Source organism: Rattus norvegicus, chromosome 1, assembly GCF_036323735.1.
Source record: "Rattus norvegicus strain BN/NHsdMcwi chromosome 1, GRCr8, whole genome shotgun sequence".
Taxonomy (NCBI): Eukaryota; Metazoa; Chordata; class Mammalia; order Rodentia; family Muridae; genus Rattus; species Rattus norvegicus.
The window spans coordinates 120,031,873-120,051,692 of record NC_086019.1 but is presented as its reverse complement, the minus strand read 5'-3'; the positions used below and the strand labels follow the sequence as shown (position 1 = coordinate 120,051,692).

The window sequence follows — 19,820 nt, the reverse complement described above, 5'->3', positions numbered from 1 at the left end:
GTAAGAAACACTTGACTTTCCAAAGGAACTCAAAGTGCTCAAGTGTTGATGGAGCTCGCAGGAGTTCCCAAACATGAATCATGATCCTTTGGGATCTGGTTCAGCCTCACTGCCTGTTGCTACTCCTGTGATTGGAGAATAGGCCCATTGGTTCGTGGTAAAGGATGTGAATGTCTTGAATTCTGTTCGCTCACCAAACCTGATCTATTTTGAGTATACTAAGTGTCATGGCAGGGTGTACACCAGCGTGCTTGGATCGATGATGATTTCCAATAAAACATTCCTTGGAAAGCTGAACAAAATGAGTGAAAACTCAATACCGCCACTATCATCGTGACTGAGGTCCAGCACCTGGGATCACAAATGTCACTGAGAAACTCACATGGCCTCCCTTCATCTTGCGAGACTTGGATCCAGTGAGAGAGCCTCAGAATGTTCTTTGCTTGCCTAAATCACCAGAAATCATGGCCTAAATCAAGGCTTCAACTTTTGCTCTAATGATAACATGCTTTCCGGTTGAGGAGATCATTGTCAGTATCTTGGAAGTGAGCCCTACCAACTCCATCAGCAATAATGTATAGTAGGTTGTGAGGAAAATATAAGTTTACCGGGGGCAGCATAGTTCAAAAATGTACACTGGAATGTCAGGAAATGTGTTTCTGTCCGTGTCTGAAGCCTTCGCATGAATGATGACACTTCTGTTTCATAAAACAGAGATACATAACGGGAAGGTTACAGGCGACATGTGGAATGAGGCAGTAGCAATTCTCAGGAATTATGGGAATGTGGACTATTCCTGTGTGAAAACAAAGCTCTGTTTTCTTGAAAGACTGATTGTGGCCATGTCAATTGGGTTGGAAAGAGAGCCTTGGAATTTAAAAGGTTGGCATGTAGCCTTCTTGTCTGTGGATTCTAGAAGTGCATGCTTTCAAATGTCCCAGGATTCATACCACCTTCATGGATGTATGGAGAACACCCATTTTAATCCTATTTCTATGTTTATTGTTGGGACATTTTTGTCAGTCTATCCGGGTAGTTTGCCAGCAGTTCTTATGGATTGACTGTACCAAAATGGTCTGGACATACATCTCCTCCTCTTCTAGGATCTAAGAATGTGAGCATGCAAGTTTGAATCTTACACACACTCCTTCTAGGAATTTTATATTTTGGTAAGGCCATAGAAGATAGGCATGGAGTGTCTGCGGGATTATCTCTCCTTATGGTCTTGATGTGGCCTTGCTGAAGGTTAACTTGGCATTTTGGCTATGTGTTTTGGGGCTGATGGTAGTCCTGTTATCTTAGACATTGTTCTTTTCTCCAAGCAAATATCAACAGAAAGTGTGTTTCCATTTGATTATGAAAGTGAGCTGTATGGTTAGGATCATGCTGTTGATAATAACATATATCTCAGTGACTACAGGTTATGCTTGTGTTTGGTGACCTTAGAGGGTTTGAACAGACACTTTCTCTGTGGTGATCAATGTCAGATACCACAGCAATAGCACTCACAGGAATTTAGTACCAGTCAAACCTGAATAGGAGATATATGAGCATGGACAGAGACAGAGAGAAAGAACAATTGTTGAAGAGGCTAAGCATGTGTGAGACAGAGGAAGACAGTGAGAGACAGAAAGAGAGAGCGGGGGGAGAGAGGGGGGGTGAAGTGGAAAAGAGGACACTGTGATATTAAAGCAGATATCTTGATTGACAGAAATAAGGAAACCAAATAGAGAGAATGTGAGTGAGAAAGTGAGAAGCTAGGAGAGTCACTGCAAGTCAAATTCAGAGAGAAAGTGAAGAAGCGAGATAGAGAAAGAGTACATAAGAAGTCCATTCATCTAACGTGGATGAGAATCTTATATGATATTTGAATCAGATCTCATCGAAGGCAGAGTAGGACTAATAGGTGTAGTATGTTATGATTATGGAGGGTGCTCCGATTGTGGCCAAAGATATTAAGATTCTTATGGTTTCCATGGGAAGAGTAAGGCCTGATTTTCTCTGTCATATCCGGCTGAACTGAGATTTACTTATTTTTGTAGACAACTTCCATTAAGCCATGTTAGTGGTCTCATTCTGTTGTGTACCTCGTGCCAATTTCTTTGGATGGTTCTCAAGTGATGTACATACTACTGTAGTCTTTGGGATCAGATATTGGCTTCGTCCCATCTTAAGAACTTGGTTGCATGGTAACCTCCAGGAATTCGGTGATTGAATTGGGAAAATTATGTCCCCAAACAGTTCCTTGGAGGAAAAATATCTCTGATATGGATTGTGAGGGCAAATTTCTAGAGGACGGAAGGAGTGCTGAGAGAGCCCAAGTGTTCGATAAATTAAGAACTAACAACAATGCATCACAGTCTCCATGATATGCAAGGAATCCAATAAAGTGGCGGAATGTGCTATTTGCTTTATTTTCAGGGACAGAGTCCTTGTCTCATACCGGAAAAGGACGGCTTGCAGAGGAACTGAGTATGGAACATCAGATGAAGTTGGAAGAAGCCTAACATCGCCTGCCCTGAAGTCCTCAGTTGAAGCTCTCTTGCTTGAGTATACCTGAAGTGAAAGGTAAGAAACACTTGACTTTCCAAAGGAATTCAAAGTGCTCAAGTGTTGATGGAGCTCGCAGGAGTTCCCAACCATGAATCATGATCCTTTGGGATCTGGTTCAGCCTCACTGCCTGTGGTTACTCCTGTGATTGGAGAATAGGCCCATTGGTTCGTGGTAAAGGATGTGAATGTCTTGAATTCTGTTCGCTCACCAAACCTGATCTATTTTGAGTATACTAAGTGTCATAGCAGGGGGTACACCAGCGTGCTTGGATCGGTGATGATTTCCAATAAAACATTCCTTGGAAAGCTGAACAAAATGAGTGAAAACTCAATATCGCCACTATCATCGTGACTGAGGTCCAGCACCTGGGATCACAAATGTCATTGAGGGACTCACATGGCGTCCATTCATCTTGCGAGACTTGGATCCAGTGAGAGAGCCTTCAGAATGTTCTTTGCTTGCCTAAATCACCAGAAATCATGGCCTAAATCAAGGCTTCACCTTTTGCTCTAATGATAACATGCTTTCCGGTTGAGGAGATCATTGTCAGTATCTTGGAAGTTAGCCCTACCAACTCCATCAGCAATAATGTATAGTAGGTTGTGAGGCAAATGTAAGTTTAGCGGGGGCAGCATAGTTCAACAATGTACACTGGAATGTCAGGAAATGTGTTTCTGTCCGTGTCTGAAGCCTTTGCATGAATGAAGACACTTCTGTTTCTTAAAACAGAGATACATAACGGGAAGGTTACAGGCGACATGTGGAATGAGGCAGTAGCAATTCTCAGGAACTATGGGAATGTGGACTCTTCCTGTGTGAAAACAAAGCTCTGTTTTCTTGAAAGACTGATTGTGGCCATGGCAATTAGGTTGGAAAGAGAGCCTTGGAATTTAAAAGGTTGGCATGTAGCCTTCTTGTCTGTGGATTTAGAAGTGCATGCTTTCAAATGTCCCAGGATTCATACCACCTTCATGGATGTATGGAGAACACCCATTTTAATCCTAGTTTCTATGTTTATTGTTGGGACATTTTTTGTCAGTCTATCCGGGTAGTTTGCCAGCAGTTCTTATGGATTGACTGTACCAAAATGGTCTGGACATACATCTCCTCCTCTTCTAGGATCTAAGAATGTGAGCATGCAAGTTTGAATCTTACACACACTCCTTCTAGGAATTTTATATTTTGGTATGGCCGTAGAAGATAGGCATGGAGTGTCTGCGGGATTTTCTCTCCTTATGGTCTTGATGTGGCCTTGCTGAAGGTTAACTTGGCATTTTCGCTATGTGTTTTGGGGCTGATGGTAGTCCTGTTATCTTAGACATTGTTCTTTTATCCAAGCAAATATCAACAAGAAATTGTGTTTCCAATTGATTATGAAAGTGAGCTGTATGCTTAGGATCATGCTGTTGATAATAACATATATCTCAGTGACTACAGGTTATGCTTGTGTTTGGTGACCTGAGAGGGTTTGAACAGACACTTTCTCTGTGGTGATCAATGTCAGATACCACAGCAATAGCACTCACAGGAATTTAGAACCAGTCAAAACCTGAATAGGAGTTATATGAGCATGGACAGAGACAGAGAGAAAGAACAATTGTTGAAGAGGCTAAGCATGTGTGAGACAGAGGAAGACAGTGAGAGACAGAAAGAGAGAGCGGGGGGAGAGAGGGGTGGTGAATTGGAAAAGAGGACACTGTGATATTAAAGCAGATATCTTGATTGACAGAAATAAGGAAACCAAATAGGGAGAATGTGAGTGAGAATCTGAGAAGCTAGGAGAGTCACTGCAAGTCAATTTCAGAGAGAAAGTGAAGAAGCGAGATAGAGAAAGAGTACATAAGAGGTCCATTCATCTAACGTGGATGAGAATCTTATATGATATTTGAATCAGATCTCATCGAAGGCAGAGTAGGACTAATAGGTGTAGTATGTTATGATTATGGAGGGTGCTCCGATTGTGGCCAAATCTATTAAGATTCTGATGGTTTCCATGGGAAGAGTAAGGCCTGATTTTCTCTGTCATATCCGGCTGAACTGAGATATACTTATTTTTGTAGAAAACTTCCATTAAGCCATGTTAGTGGTCTCATTCTGTTGTGTACCTCGTGCCAATTTCTTTGGATGGTTCTCAAGTGATGTACATACTACTGTAGTTTTCGGGATCAGATATTGGCTTCGTCCCATCTTAAGAACTTGGTTGCATGGTAACCTCCAGGAATTCGGTGATAGAATTGGGAAAATTATGTCCCCAAACAGTTCCTTGGAGGAAAAATATCTCTGATATGGATTGTGAGGGCAAATTTCTAGAAGACGGAAGGAGTGCTGAGAGAGCCCAAGTGTTCGATAAATTAAGAACTAACAACAATGCATCACAGTCTCCATGATTTGCAAGGAATCCAATAAAGTGGGGGTATGTGCTATTTGCTTTACTTTCAGGGACAGAGTCCCTGTCTCATACCGGAAAAGGACGGCTTGCAGAGGAACTGAGTATGGAACATCAGATGAAGTTGGAAGAAGCCTAACATCGCCTGCCCTGAAGTCCTCAGTTGAAGCTCTCTTGCCTGAGGATACCTGAAGTGAAAGGTAAGAAACACTTGACTTTCCAAAGGAACTCAAAGTGCTCAGGTGTTGATGGAGCTCACAGGAGTTCCCAACCTTGAATCATGATCCTATGGGACCTGGTTCAGGCTCACTGCCTGTGGCTACTCCTGTGATTGGAGAATAGGCCCATTGGTTCGTGGTAAAGGATGTGAATGTCTTGAATTCTGTTCGCTCACCAAACCTGATCTATTTTGAGTATACTAAGTGTCATGGCAGGGGGTACACCAGCGTGCTTGGATCGATGATGATTTCCAATAAAACATTCCTTGGAAAGCTGAACAAAATGAGTGAAAACTCAATACCGCCACTATCATCGTGACTGAGGTCCAGCACCTGGGATCACAAATGTCACTGAGAAACTCACATGGCCTCCATTCATCTTGCGAGACTTGGATCCAGTGAGAGTGCCTTCAGAATGTTCTTTGCTTGCCTAAATCACCAGAAATCATGGCCTAAATCAAGGCTTCAACTTTTGCTCTAATGATAACATGCTTTCCGGCTGAGGAGATCAATGTCAGTATCTTGGAAGTTAGGCCTACCAACTCCATCAGCAATAATGTATAGTAGGTTGTGAGGCAAATGTAAGTTTAGCGGGGGCAGCATAGTTCAACAATGTACACTGGAATGTGAGGAAATGTGTTTCTGTCCGTGTCTGAAGCCTTCGCATGAATGATGACACTTATGTTTCATAAAACAGAGATACATAACGGGAAGGTTACAGGCGACATGTGGAATGAGGCAGTAGCAATTCTCAGGAATTATGGGAATGTGGACTCTTCCTGTGTGAAAACAAAGCTCTGTTTTCTTGAAAGACTGATTGTGGCCATGTCAATTGGGTTGGAAAGAGAGCCTTGGAATTTAAAAGGTTGGCATGTAGCCTTCTTGTCTGTGGATTCTAGAAGTGTATGCTTTCAAATGTCCCAGGATTCATACCACCTTCATGGATGTATGGAGAACACCCATTTTAATCCTATTTCTATGGTTATTGTTGGGACATTTTTGTCAGTCTATCCGGGTAGTTTGCCAGCAGTTCTTATGGATTGACTGTACCAAAATGGTCTGGACATACATCTCCTCCTCTTCTAGGATCTAAGAATGTGAGCATGCAAGTTTGAATCTTACACACACTCCTTCTAGGAATTTTATATGTTGGTAAGGCCATAGAACATAGGCATGGAGTGTCTGCGGGATTATCTCTCCTTATGGTCTTGATGTGGCCTTGCTGAAGGTTAACTTGGCATTTTGGCTATGTGTTTTGGGGCTGATGGTATTCCTGTTATCTTAGACATTGTTCTTTTCTCCAAGCAAATATCAACAAGAAAGTGTGTTTCCATTTGATTATGAAATTGAGCTGTATGGTTAGGATCATGCTGTTGATAATAACATATATCTCAGTGACTACAGGTTATGCTTGTGTTTGGTGACCTGAGAGGGTTTGAACAGACACTTTCTCTGTGGTGATCAATGTCAGATACCACAGCAATAGCACTCACAGGAATTTAGTACCAGTCAAAACCTGAATAGGAGATATATGAGCATGGAGAGAGAGAGAGCAAGAACAATTGTTGAAGAGGCTAAGCATGTGTGAGACAGAGGAAGACAGTGAGAAACAGAAGAGAGAGAGGGGGGGAAGAGAGGGGGTGTGAGGTGGAAAAGAGGACACTGTGATATTAAAGCAGATATCTTGATTGACAGAAATAAGGAAACCAAATAGAGAGAATGTGAGTGAGAAACTGAGAAGCTAGGAGAGTCACTGCAAGTCAATTTCAGAGAGAAAGTGAAGAAGCGAGATAGAGAAAGAGTACATAAGAAGTCCATTCATCTAATGTGGATGAGAATCTTATATGATATTTGAATCTGTTCTCATCGAAGGCAGAGTAGGACTAATAGGTGTAGTATGTTATGATTATGGAGGGAGCTCCGATTGTGGCCAAAGCTATTAAGATTCTGATGGTTTCCATGGGAAGAGTAAGGCATGATTTTCTCTGTCATATCTGGCTGAACTGAGATATACTTATTTTTGTAGACAACTTCCATTAAGCCATGTTAGTGGTCTCATTCTGTTGTGTACCTCGTGCCAATTTCTTTGGATGGTTCTCAAGTGATGTACATACTACTGTAGTTTTCGGGATCAGATATTGGCTTCGTCCCATCTTAAGAACTTGGTTGCATGGTAACCTCCAGGAATTCGGTGATTGAATTGGGAAAATTATGTCCCCAAACAGTTCCTTGGAGGAAAAATATCTCTGATATGGATTGTGAGGGCAAATTTCTAGAGGACGGAAGGAGTGCTGAGAGAGCCCAAGTGTTCGATAAATTAAGAACTAACAACAATGCATCACAGTCTCCATGATTTGCAAGGAATCCAATAAAGTGGGGGAACGTGCTATTTGCTTTATTTTCAGGGACAGAGTCCCTGTCTCATACCGGAAAAGGACGGCTTGCAGAGGAACTGAGTATGGAACATCAGATGAAGTTGGAAGAAGCCTAACATCGCCTGCCCTGAAGTCCTCAGTTGAAGCTCTCTTGCTTGAGTATACCTGAAGTGAAAGGTAAGAAACACATGACTTTCCAAAGGAACTCAAAGTGCTCAAGTGTTGATGGAGCTCGCAGGAGTTCCCAACCATGAATCATGATCCTTTGGGATCTGGTTCAGCCTCACTGCCTGTGGCTACTCCTGTGATTGGAGAATAGGCCCATTGGTTCGTGGTAAAGGATGTGAATGTCTTGAATTCTGTTCGCTCACCAAACCTGATCTATTTTGAGTATACTAAGTGTCATGGCAGGGGGTACACCAGCGTGCTTGGATCGATGATGATTTCCAATAAAACATTCCTTGGAAAGCTGAACAAAATGAGTGAAAACTCAATACCGCCACTATCATCGTGACTGAGGTCCAGCACCTGGGATCACAAATGTCACTGAGAAACTCACATGGCCTCCATTCATCTTGCGAGACTTGGATCCAGTGAGAGAGTCTTCAGAATGTTCTTTGCTTGCCTAAATTACCAGAAATCATGGCCTAAATCAAGGCTTCAACTTTTGCTCTAATGATAACATGCTTTCCGGTTGAGGAGATCATTGTCAGTATCTTGGAAGTTAGCCCTACCAACTCCATCAGCAATAATGTATAGTAGGTTTTGAGGAAAATGTAAGTTTAGCGGGGGCAGCATAGTGCAAAAATGTACACTGGAATGTCAGGAAATGTGTTTCTGTCCGTGTCTGAAGCCTTCGCATGAATGATGACACTTCTGTTTCATAAAACAGAGATACATAACGGGAAGGTTACAGGCGACATGTGGAATGAGGCAGTAGCAATTCTCAGGAACTATGGGAATGTGGACTCTTCCTGTGTGAAAACAAAGCTCTGTTTTCTTGAAAGACTGATTGTGGCCATGGCAATTAGGTTGGAAAGAGAGCCTTGGAATTTAAAAGGTTGGCATGTAGCCTTTTTGTCTGTGGATTTAGAAGTGCATGCTTTCAAATGTCCCAGGATTCATACCACCTTCATGGATGTATGGAGAACACCCATTTTAATCCTAGTTTCTATGTTTATTGTTGGGACATTTTTTGTCAGTCTATCCGGGCAGTTTGCCAGCAGTTCTTATGGATTGACTGTATCAAAATGGTCTGGACATACATCTCCTCCTCTTCTAGGATCTAAGAATGTGAGCATGCATGTTTGTTTCTTACACACACTCCTTCTAGGAATTTTATATTTTGGTACGGCCGTAGAAGATAGGCATGGAGTGTCTGCGGGATTGTCTCTTCTTATGGTCTTGATGTGGCCATGCTGAAGGTTAACTTGGCATTTTGGCTATGTGTTTTGGGGCTGATGGGAGTCCTGTTATCTTAGACATTGTTCTTTTCTCCAAGCAAATATCAACAAGAAATTGTGTTTCCATTTGATTATGAAAGTGAGCTGTATGCTTAGGATCATGCTGTTGATAATAACATATATCTCAGTGACTACAGGTTATGCTTGTGTTTGGTGACCTGAGAGGGTTTGAACAGACACTTTCTCTGTGGTGATCAATGTCAGATACCACAGCAATAGCACTCACAGGAATTTAGAACCAGTCAAAACCTGAATAGGAGATATATGAGCATGGACAGAGACAGAGAGAAAGAACAATTGTTGAAGAGGCTAAGCATGTGTGAGACAGAGGAAGACAGTGAGAGACAGAAAGAGAGAGCGGTGGGAGAGAGGGGGGGTGAAGTGGAAAAGAGGACACTGTGATATTAAAGCAGATATCTTGATTGACAGAAATAAGGAAACCAAATAGGGAGAATGTGAGTGAGAAACTGAGAAGCTAGGAGAGTCACTGCAAGTCAATTTCAGAGAGAAAGTGAAGAAGCGAGATAGAGAAAGAGTACATAAGAGGTCCATTCATCTAACGTGGATGAGAATCTTATATGATATTTGAATCAGATCTCATCGAAGGCAGAGTAGGACTAATAGGTGTAGTATGTTATGATTATGGAGGGTGCTCCGATTGTGGCCAAATCTATTAAGATTCTGATGGTTTCCATGGGAAGAGTAAGGCCTGATTTTCTCTGTCATATCCGGCTGAACTGAGATATACTTATTTTTGTAGACAACTTCCATTAAGCCATGTTAGTGGTCTCATTCTGTTGTGTACCTCGTGCCAATTTCTTTGGATGGTTCTCAAGTGATGTACATACTACTGTAGTTTTCGGGATCAGATATTGGCTTCGTCCCATCTTAAGAACTTTGTTGCATGGTAACCTCCAGGAATTCGGAGATAGAATTGGGAAAATTATGTCCCCAAACAGTTCCTTGGAGGAAAAATATCTCTGATATGGATTGTGAGGGCAAATTTCTAGAAGACGGAAGGAGTGCTGAGAGAGCCCAAGAGTTCGATAAATTAAGAACTAACAACAATGCATCACAGTCTCCATGATTTGCAAGGAATCCAATAAAGTGGGGGTATGTGCTATTTGCTTTACTTTCAGGGACAGAGTCCCTGTCTCATACCGGAAAAGGACGGCTTGCAGAGGAACTGAGTATGGAACATCAGATGAAGTTGGAAGAAGCCTAACATCGCCTGCCCTGAAGTCCTCAGTTGAAGCTCTCTTGCCTGAGGATACCTGAAGTGAAAGGTAAGAAACACTTGACTTTCCAAAGGAACTCAAAGTGCTCAGGTGTTGATGGAGCTCACAGGAGTTCCCAACCTTGAATCATGATCCTATGGGACCTGGTTCAGGCTCACTGTCTGTGGCTACTCCTGTGATTGGAGAATAGGCCCATTGGTTCGTGGTAAAGGATGTGAATGTCTTGAATTCTGTTCGCTCACCAAACCTGATCTATTTTGAGTATACTAAGTGTCATGGCAGGGGGTACACCAGCGTGCTTGGATCGATGATGATTTCCAATAAAACATTCCTTGGAAAGCTGAACAAAATGAGTGAAAACTCAATACCGCCACTATCATCGTGACTGAGGTCCAGCACCTGGGATCACAAATGTCACTGAGAAACTCACATGGCCTCCATTCATCTTGCGAGACTTGGATCCAGTGATAGAGCCTTCAGAATGTTCTTTGCTTGCCTAAATCACCAGAAATCATGGCCTAAATCAAGGCTTCAACTTTTGCTCTAATGATAACATGCTTTCCGGTTGAGGAGATCAATGTCAGTATCTTGGAAGTTAGGCCTACCAACTCCATCAGCAATAATGTATAGTAGGTTGTGAGGCAAATGTAAGTTTAGCGGGGGCAGCATAGTTCAACAATGTACACTGGAATGTCAGGAAATGTGTTTCTGTCCGTGTCTGAAGCCTTCGCATGAATGATGACACTTCTGTTTCATAAAACAGAGATACATAACGGGAAGGTTACAGGCGACATGTGGAATGAGGCAGTAGCAATTCTCAGGAATTATGGGAATGTGGACTCTTCCTGTGTGAAAACAAAGCTCTGTTTTCTTGAAAGACTGATTGTGGCCATGTCAATTGGGTTGGAAAGAGAGCCTTGGAATTTAAAAGGTTGGCATGTAGCCTTCTTGTCTGTGGATTCTAGAAGTGTATGCTTTCAAATGTCCCAGGATTCATACCACCTTCATGGATGTATGGAGAACACCCATTTTAATCCTATTTCTATGTTTATTGTTGGGACATTTTTGTCAGTCTATCCGGGTAGTTTGCCAGCAGTTCTTATGGATTGACTGTACCAAAATGGTCTGGACATACATCTCCTCCTCTTCTAGGATCTAAGAATGTGAGCATGCAAGTTTGAATCTTACACACACTCCTTCTAGGAATTTTATATTTTGGTATGGCCGTAGAAGATAGGCATGGAGTGTCTGCGGGATTATCTCTCCTTATGGTCTTGATGTGGCCTTGCTGAAGGTTAACTTGGCATTTTGGCTATGTGTTTTGGGGCTGATGGTAGTCCTGTTATCTTAGACATTGTTCTTTTCTCCAAGCAAATATCAACAAGAAATTGTGTTTCCATTTGATTATGAAAGTGAGCTGTATGCTTAGGATCATGCTGTTGATAATAACATATATCTCAGTGACTACAGGCTATGCTTGTGTTTGGTGACCTGAGAGGGTTTGAACAGACACTTTCTCTGTGGTGATCAATGTCAGATACCACAGCAATAGCACTCACAGGAATTTAGAACCAGTCAAAACCTGAATAGGAGATATATGAGCATGGACAGAGACAGAGAGAAAGAACAATTGTTGAAGAGGCTAAGCATGTGTGAGACAGAGGAAGACAGTGAGAGACAGAAAGAGAGAGCGGGGGGAGAGAGGGGGGGTGAAGTGGAAAAGAGGACACTGTGATATTAAAGCAGATATCTTGATTGACAGAAATATGGAAATCAAAAGGGAGAATGTGAGTGAGAAACTGAGAAGCTAGGAGAGTCACTGCAAGTCAATTTCAGAGAGAAAGTGAAGAAGCGAGATAGAGAAAGAGTACATAAGAAGTCCATTCATCTAACGTGGATGAGAATCTTATATGATATTTGAATCAGATCTCATCGAAGGCAGAGTAGGACTAATAGGTGTAGTATGTTATGATTATGGAGGGTGCTCCGATTGTGGGCAATCTATTAAGATTCTTATGGTTTCCATGGGAAGAGTAAGGCCTGATTTTCTCTGTCATATCCGGCTGAACTGAGATTTACTTATTTTTGTAGACAACTTCCATTAAGCCATGTTAGTGGTCTCATTCTGTTGTGTACCTCGTGCCAATTTCTTTGGATGATTCTCAAGTGATGTACATACTACTGTAGTTTTCGGGATCAGATATTGGCTTCGTCCCATCTTAAGAACTTTGTTGCATGGTAACCTCCAGGAATTCGGTGATAGAATTGGGAAAATTATGTCCCCAAACAGTTCCTTGGAGGAAAAATATCTCTGATATGGATTGTGAGGGCAAATTTCTAGAGGACGGAAGGAGTGCTGAGAGAGCCCAAGTATTCGATAAATTAAGAACTAACAACAATGCATCACAGTCTCCATGATTTGCAAGGAATCCAATAAAGTGGGGGAATGTGCTATTTGCTTTACTTTCAGGGACAGAGTCCCTGTCTCATACCGGAAAAGGACGGCTTGCAGAGGAACTGAGTATGGAACATCAGATGAAGTTGGAAGAAGCCTAACATCGCCTGCCCTGAAGTCCTCAGTTGAAGTTCTCTTGCCTGAGGATACCTGAAGTGAAAGTAAGAAACACTTGACTTTCCAAAGGAACTCAAAGTGCTCAAGTGTTGATGGAGCTCGCAGGAGTTCCCAACCATGAATCATGATCCTTTGGGATCTGGTTCAGCCTCACTGCCTGTGGCTACTCCTGTGATTGGAGAATAGGCCCATTGGTTCGTGGTAAAGGATGTGAATGTCTTGAATTCTGTTCGCTCACCAAACCTGATCTATTTTGAGTATACTAAGTGTCATGGCAGGGGGTACACCAGCGTGCTTGGATCGATGATGATTTCCAATAAAACATTCCTTGGAAAGCTGAACAAAATGAGTGAACTCAATACCGCCACTATCATCGTGACTGAGATCCGGCACCTGGGATCACAAATGTCACTGAGGGACTCACATGGCCTCCATTCATCTTGCGAGACTTGGATCCAGTGAGAGAGCCTTCAGAATGTTCTTTGCTTGCCTAAATCACCAGAAATCATGGCCTAAATCAAGGCTTCACCTTTTGCTCTAATGATAACATGCTTTCCGGTTGAGGAGATCATTGTCAGTATCTTGGAAGTTAGCCCTACCAACTCCATCAGCAATAATGTATAGTAGGTTGTGAGGAAAATGTAAGTTTAGCGGGGGCAGCATAGTTCAAAAATGTACACTGGAATGTCAGGAAATGTGTTTATCTCCGTGTCTGAAGCCTTCGCATGAATGATGACACTTCTGTTTCATAAAACAGAGATACATAACGGGAAGGTTACAGGCGACATGTGGAATGAGGCAGTAGCAATTCTCAGGAACTATGGGAATGTGGACTCTTCCTGTGTGAAAACAAAGCTCTGTTTTCTTGAAAGACTGATTGTGGCCATGTCAATTGGGTTGGAAAGAGGGCCTTGGAATTTAAAAGGTTGGCATGTAGCCTTCTTGTCTGTGGATTCTAGAAGTGCATGCTTTCAAATGTCCCAGGATTCATACCACCTTCATGGATGTATGGAGGACTCCCATTTTAATCCTATTTCTATGTTTATTGTTGGGACATTTTTGTCAGTCTATCCGGGTAGTTTGCCAACAGTTCTTATGGATTGACTGTACCAAAATGGTCTGGACATACATCTCCTCCTCTTCTAGGATCTAAGAATGTGAGCATGCAAGTTTGAATCTTACACACACTCCTTCTAGGAATTTTATATTTTGGTAAGGCAATAGAAGTAGGCATGGAGTGTCTGCGGGATTATCTCTCCTTATGGTCTTGATGTGGCCTTGCTGAAGGTTAACTTGGCATTTTGGCTATGTGTTTTGGGGCTGATGGTAGTCCTGTTATCTTAGACATTAATATTAATATTATCCAAGCAAATATCAACAAGAAAGTGTGTTTCCATTTGATTATAAAAGTGAGCTGTATGGTTAGGATCATGCTGTTGATAATAACATATATCTCAGTGACTACAGGTTATGCTTGTGTTTGGTGACCTGAGAGGGTTTGAACAGACACTTTCTCTGTGGTGATCAATGTCAGATACCACAGCAATAGCACTCACAGGAATTTAGTACCAGTCAAAACCTGAATAGGAGATATATGAGCATGGACAGAGACAGAGAGCAAGAACAATTGTTGAAGAGGCTAAGCATGTGTGAGACAGAGGAAGACAGTGAGAAACAGAAGAGAGAGAGGGGGGGAAGAGCGGGGGTGTGAAGTGGAAAAGAGGACACTGTGATATTAAAGCAGATATCTTGATTGACAGAAATAAGGAAACCAAATAGAGAGAATGTGAGTGAGAAACTGAGAAGCTAGGAGAGTCACTGCAAGTCAATTTCAGAGAGAAAGTGAAGAAGCGAGATAGAGAAAGAGTACATAAGGAGTCCATTCATCTAATGTGGATGAGAATCTTATATGATATTTGAATCGGTTCTCATCGAAGGCATAGTAGGACTAATAGGTGTAGTATGTTATGATTATGGAGGGTGCTCCGATTGTGGCCAAAGCTATTAAGATTCTGATGGTTTCCATGGGAAGAGTAAGGCCTGATTTTCTCTGTCATATCCGGCTCAACTGAGATTTACTTATTTTGTAGACAACTTCCATTAAGCCATGTGAGTGGTCTCATTCTGTTGTGTACCTCGTGCCAATTTCTTTGGATGGTTCTCAAGTGATGTACATACTACTGTAGTTTTCTGGATCAGATATTGGCTTCGTCCCATCTTAAAAACTTTGTTGCAATGTAACCTCCAGGAATTCGGTGATAGAATTGGGAAAATTATGTCCCCAAACAGTTCCTTGGAGGAAAAATATCTCTGATATGGATTGTGAGGGCAAATTTCTAGAAGACGGAAGGAGTGCTTAGAGAGCCCAAGTGTTCGATAAATTAAGAACTAACAACAATGCATCACAGTCTCCATGATTTGCAAGGAATCCAATAAAGTGGGGTTATGTGCTATTTGCTTTAATTTCAGGGACAGAGTCCCTGTCTCATACCGGAAAAGGACGGCTTGCAGAGGAACTGAGTATGGAACATCAGATGAAGTTGGAAGAAGCCTAACATCGCCTGCCCTGAAGTCCTCAGTTGAAGCTCTCTTGCCTGAGGATACCTGAAGTGAAGGGTAAGAAACACTTGACTTTCAAAAAGAACTCAATGCTCAGGTGTTGATGGAGCTCGCAGGAGTTCCCAAACTTGAATCATGATCCTTTGGGACCTGGTTCAGGCTCACTGCCTGTGGCTACTCCTGTGATTGGAGAATAGGCCCTTTGGTTCGTGGTAAAGGATGTGAATGTCTTGACTTCTGTTCGCTCACCAAACCTGATCTATTTTGAGTATACTAAGTGTCATGGCAGGGGGTACACCAGCGTGCTTGGATCGATGATGATTTCCAATAAAACATTCCTTGGAAAGCTGAACAAAATGAGTGAAAAGTCAATACCGCCACTATCATCGTGACTGAGGTCCAGCACCTGGGATCACAAATGTCACTGAGGGACTCACATGGCCTGCATTCATCTTGCGAGACTTGGATCCAGTGAGAGAGCCTTCAGAATCTTCTTTGCTTGCCTAAATCATCAGAAATCATGGCCTAAATCAAGGCTTCACCTTTTGCTCTAATGTTAACATGCTTTCCGGTTGAGGAGATCATTGTCAGTATCTTGGAAGTTAGCCCTACCAACTCCATCAGCAATAATGTATAGTAGGTTGTGAGGAAAATGTAAGTTTAGCGGGGGCAGCAGAGTTCAACAATGTACACTGGAATGTCAGGAAATGTGTTTCTGTCCGTGTCTGAATCCTTCGCATGAATGATGACCCTTCTGTTTCATAAAACAGAGATACATAACGGGAAGGTTACAGGCGACATGTGGAATGAGGCAGTAGCAATTCTCAGGAACTATGGGAATGTGGACTCTTCCTGTGTGAAAACAAAGCTCTGTTTTCTTGAAAGACTGATTGTGGCCATGGCAATTAGGTTGGAAAGAGAGCCTTGGAATATAAAGGTTGGCATGTAGCCTTCTTGTCTGTGGATTCTAGAAGTGCATGCTTTCAAATGTCCCAGGATCCATACCACCTTCATGGATGTATGGATAACACCCATTTTAATCCTAGTTTCTATGTTTATTGTTGGGATATTTTTTGTCAGTCTATCCGGGTAGTTTGCCAGCAGTTCTTATTGATTGACTGTACCAAAATGGTCTGGACATACATCTCCTCCTCTTCTAGGATCTAAGAATGTGAGCATGCAAGTTTGAATCTTACACACACTCCTCTAGGAATTTTATATTTGGTATGGCCGTAGAAGATAGGCATGGAGTGTCTGCGGGATTATCTCTCCTTATGGTCTTGATGTGGCCTTGCTGAAGGTTAACTTGGCATTTTGGCTATGTGTTTTGGAGCTGATGGTAGTCCTGTTATCTTAGACATTTTTCTTTTCTGCAAGCAAATATCACAAAGAAATTGTGTTTCCATTTGATTATGAAAGTGAGCTGCATGCTTAGGATCATGCTGTTGATAATAACATATATCTCAGTGACTACAGGTTATGCTTGTGTTTGGTGACCTGAGAGGGTTTGAACAGACACTTTCTCTGTGGTGATCAATGTCAGATACCACAGCAATAGCACTCACAGGAATTTAGAACCAGTCAAAACCTGAATAGGAGATATATGAGCATGGACAGAGACAGAGAGAAAGAACAATTGTTGAAGACGATAAGCATGTGTGAGACAGAGGAAGACAGTGAGAGACAGAAAGAGAGAGGGGGGGAGAGAGGGGGGGAGTGGAAAAGAGGACACTGTGATATTAAAGCAGATATCTTGATTGACAGAAATAAGGAAACCAAATAGAGAGATTGTGAGTGAGAATCTGAGAAGCTAGGAGATTCACTGCAAGTCAATTTCAGAGAGAAAGTGAAGAAGCGAGATAGAGAAAGAGTACATAAGACGTCCATTCATCTAATGTGGATGGGAATCTTATATGATATTTGTATCAGTTCTCATCGAAGGCAGAGTAGGACTAATAGGTGTAGTATGTTATGATTATGGAGGGTGCTCCGATTGTGGCCAAAGCTATTAAGATTCTGATGGTTTCCATGGGAATAGTAAGGCCTGATTTTCTCTGTCATATCCGGCTGAACTGAGATTTACTTATTTTTGTAGACAACTTCCATTAAGCCATGTTAGTGGTCTCATTCTGTTGTGTACCTCGTGCCAATTTCTTTGGATGGTTCTCAAGTGATGTACATACTACTGTAGTTTTCGGGATCAGATATTGGCTTCGTCCCATTTTAAGATCTTTGTTGCATGGTAACCTCCAGGAATTCGGTGATAGAATTGGGAAAATTATGTCCCCAAACAGTTCCTTGGAGGAAAAATATCTCTGATATGGATTGTGAGGGCAAATTTCTAGAGGACGGAAGGAGTGCTGAGAGAGCCCAAGTGTATGATAAATTAAGAACTAACAACAATGCATCACAGTCTCCATGATTTGCAAGGAATCCAATAAAGTGCAGAATGTGCTATTTGCTTTACTTTCAGGGACAGAGTCCCTGTCTCATACCAGACAAGGACGGCTTACAGAGGAACTGAGTATGGAACATCAGATGAAGTTGGAAGAAGCCTAACATCGCCTGCCCTGAAGTCCTCAGTTGAAGCTCTCTTGCCTGAGGATACCTGAAGTGAAAGGTAAGAAACACTTGAATTTCCAAAGGAACTCAAAGTGCTCAGGTGTTGATGGAGCTCACGGGAGTTCCCAAACTTGAATCATGAACCTTTGGGACCTGGTTCAGGCTCACTGCCTGTGGCTACTCCTGTGATTGGAGAATAGGCCCATTGGTTCGTGGTAAAGGATGTGAATGTCTTGAATTCTGTTTGCTCACCAAACCTGATCTATTTTGAGTATACTAAGTGTCATGGCAGGGGGTACACCAGCGTGCTTGGATCGATGATGATTTCCAATAAAACATTCCTTGGAAAGCTGAACAAAATGAGTGAAAACTCAATACCGCCACTATCATCGTGACTGAGGTCCAGCACCTGGGATCACAAATGTCACTGAGGGACTCACATGGCCTCCATTCATCTTGCGAGACTTGGATCCAGTGAGAGAGCCTTCAGAATGTTCTTTGCATGCCTAAATCACCAGAAATCATGGCCTAAATGAAGGCTTCACCTTTTGCTCTAATGATAACATGCTTTCCGGTTGAGGAGATCATTGTCAGTATCTTGGAAGTTAGCCCTACCAACTCCATCAGCAATAATGTATAGTAGATTGTGAGGAAAATATAACTTTAGCCGGCGCAGCATAGTTCAACACTGTACACTGGAATGTGAGGAAATGTGTTTCTGTCCGTGTCTGAAGCCTTCGCATGAATGATGACCCTTCTGTTTCATAAAACATAGATACATAACGGGAAGGTTACAGGCGACATGTGGAATGAGGCAGTAGCAATTCTCAGGAACTATGGGAATGTGGACTCTTCCTGTGTGAAAACAAAGCTCTGTTTTCTTGAAAGACTGATTGTGGCCATGGCAATTAGGTTGGAAAGAGAGCCTTGGAATTTAAAAGGTTGGCATGTAGCCTTCTTGTCTGTGGATTCTAGAAGTGCATGCTTTCAAATGTCCCAGGATTCATACCACCTTCATGGATGTATGGAGAACACCCATTTTAATCCTACTTTCTATGTTTATTGTTGGGACATTTTTTGTCAGTCTATCCGGGTAGTTTGCCAGCAGTTCTTATGCATTGACGGTACCAAAATGGTCTGGACATACATCTCCTCCTCTTCTAGGATTTAAGAATGTGAGCATGCAAGTTTGAATGTTACACACACTCCTTCTAGGAATTTTATATTTTGGTATGGCCGTAGAAGATAGGCATGGAGTGTCTGCGGGATTATCTCTCCTTATGGTCTTGATGTGGCCTTGCTGAAGGTTAACTTGGCATTTTGGCTATGTGTTTTGGGGCTGATGGTAGTCCTATTATCTTAGACATTGTTCTTTTCTCCAAGCAAATATCAACAAGAAATTGTGTTTCCATTTGATTATGAAAGTGAGCTGTATGCTTAGGATCATGCTGTTGATAATAACATATACCTCAGTGACTACAGGTTATGCTTGTGTTTGGTGACCTGAGAGGGTTTGAACAGACACTTTCTCTGTGGTGATCAATGTCAGATACCACAGCAATAGCACTCCCAGGAATTTAAAACCAGTCAAAACCTGAATAGGAGATATATGAGCATGGACAGAGACAGAGAGAAAGAACAATTGTTGAAGAGGCTAACAATGTGTGAGACAGAGGAGGACAGTGAGAGACAGAAAGAGAGAGAGATGGGGGGAGAGAGGGGGGTTGAAGTGGAAAAGAGGACACTGTGATATTAAAGCAGATATCTTGATTGACAGAAATAAGGAAACCAAATAGAGAGAATGTGAGTGAGAAACTGAGATGCTAGGAGAGTCACTGCAAGTGAATTTCAGAGAGAAAGTGAAGAAGCGAGATAGAGAAAGAGTACATAAGA

General features: G+C 42.1%; 1 long non-coding RNA gene and 8 other non-coding genes across 9 annotated transcripts in view; all 9 read left to right on the top strand.

Annotated features, from left to right (window-relative positions):
• Window positions 1–19,820, top strand: part of LOC134483370 (uncharacterized) — a 56,565-nt gene that overhangs the window by 31,110 nt on the left and 5,635 nt on the right. Inside the window, exon 2 of the long non-coding RNA XR_010060235.1 lies at window positions 2,422–7,710. This is a non-coding gene — a long non-coding RNA (uncharacterized LOC134483370). The remainder of the gene's footprint in view (window positions 1–2,421; window positions 7,711–19,820) is intronic.
• LOC134485423 (small nucleolar RNA SNORD116) lies at window positions 254–346 on the top strand. The gene has a single exon (XR_010063462.1). It is a non-coding gene; the product is annotated as a small nucleolar RNA SNORD116 (small nucleolar RNA).
• On the top strand, window positions 2,822–2,914 carry LOC134485509 (small nucleolar RNA SNORD116). Its single transcript, XR_010063547.1, has one exon. It is a non-coding gene; the product is annotated as a small nucleolar RNA SNORD116 (small nucleolar RNA).
• Window positions 5,394–5,486, top strand: LOC134485422 (small nucleolar RNA SNORD116). The gene has a single exon (XR_010063461.1). It is a non-coding gene; the product is annotated as a small nucleolar RNA SNORD116 (small nucleolar RNA).
• On the top strand, window positions 7,964–8,056 carry LOC134485421 (small nucleolar RNA SNORD116). Its single transcript, XR_010063460.1, has one exon. It is a non-coding gene; the product is annotated as a small nucleolar RNA SNORD116 (small nucleolar RNA).
• LOC134485420 (small nucleolar RNA SNORD116) lies at window positions 10,536–10,628 on the top strand. Its single transcript, XR_010063459.1, has one exon. It is a non-coding gene; the product is annotated as a small nucleolar RNA SNORD116 (small nucleolar RNA).
• On the top strand, window positions 13,104–13,194 carry LOC134485530 (small nucleolar RNA SNORD116). Its single transcript, XR_010063568.1, has one exon. It is a non-coding gene; the product is annotated as a small nucleolar RNA SNORD116 (small nucleolar RNA).
• On the top strand, window positions 15,674–15,766 carry LOC134485499 (small nucleolar RNA SNORD116). Its single transcript, XR_010063537.1, has one exon. It is a non-coding gene; the product is annotated as a small nucleolar RNA SNORD116 (small nucleolar RNA).
• LOC134485419 (small nucleolar RNA SNORD116) lies at window positions 18,239–18,331 on the top strand. The gene has a single exon (XR_010063458.1). It is a non-coding gene; the product is annotated as a small nucleolar RNA SNORD116 (small nucleolar RNA).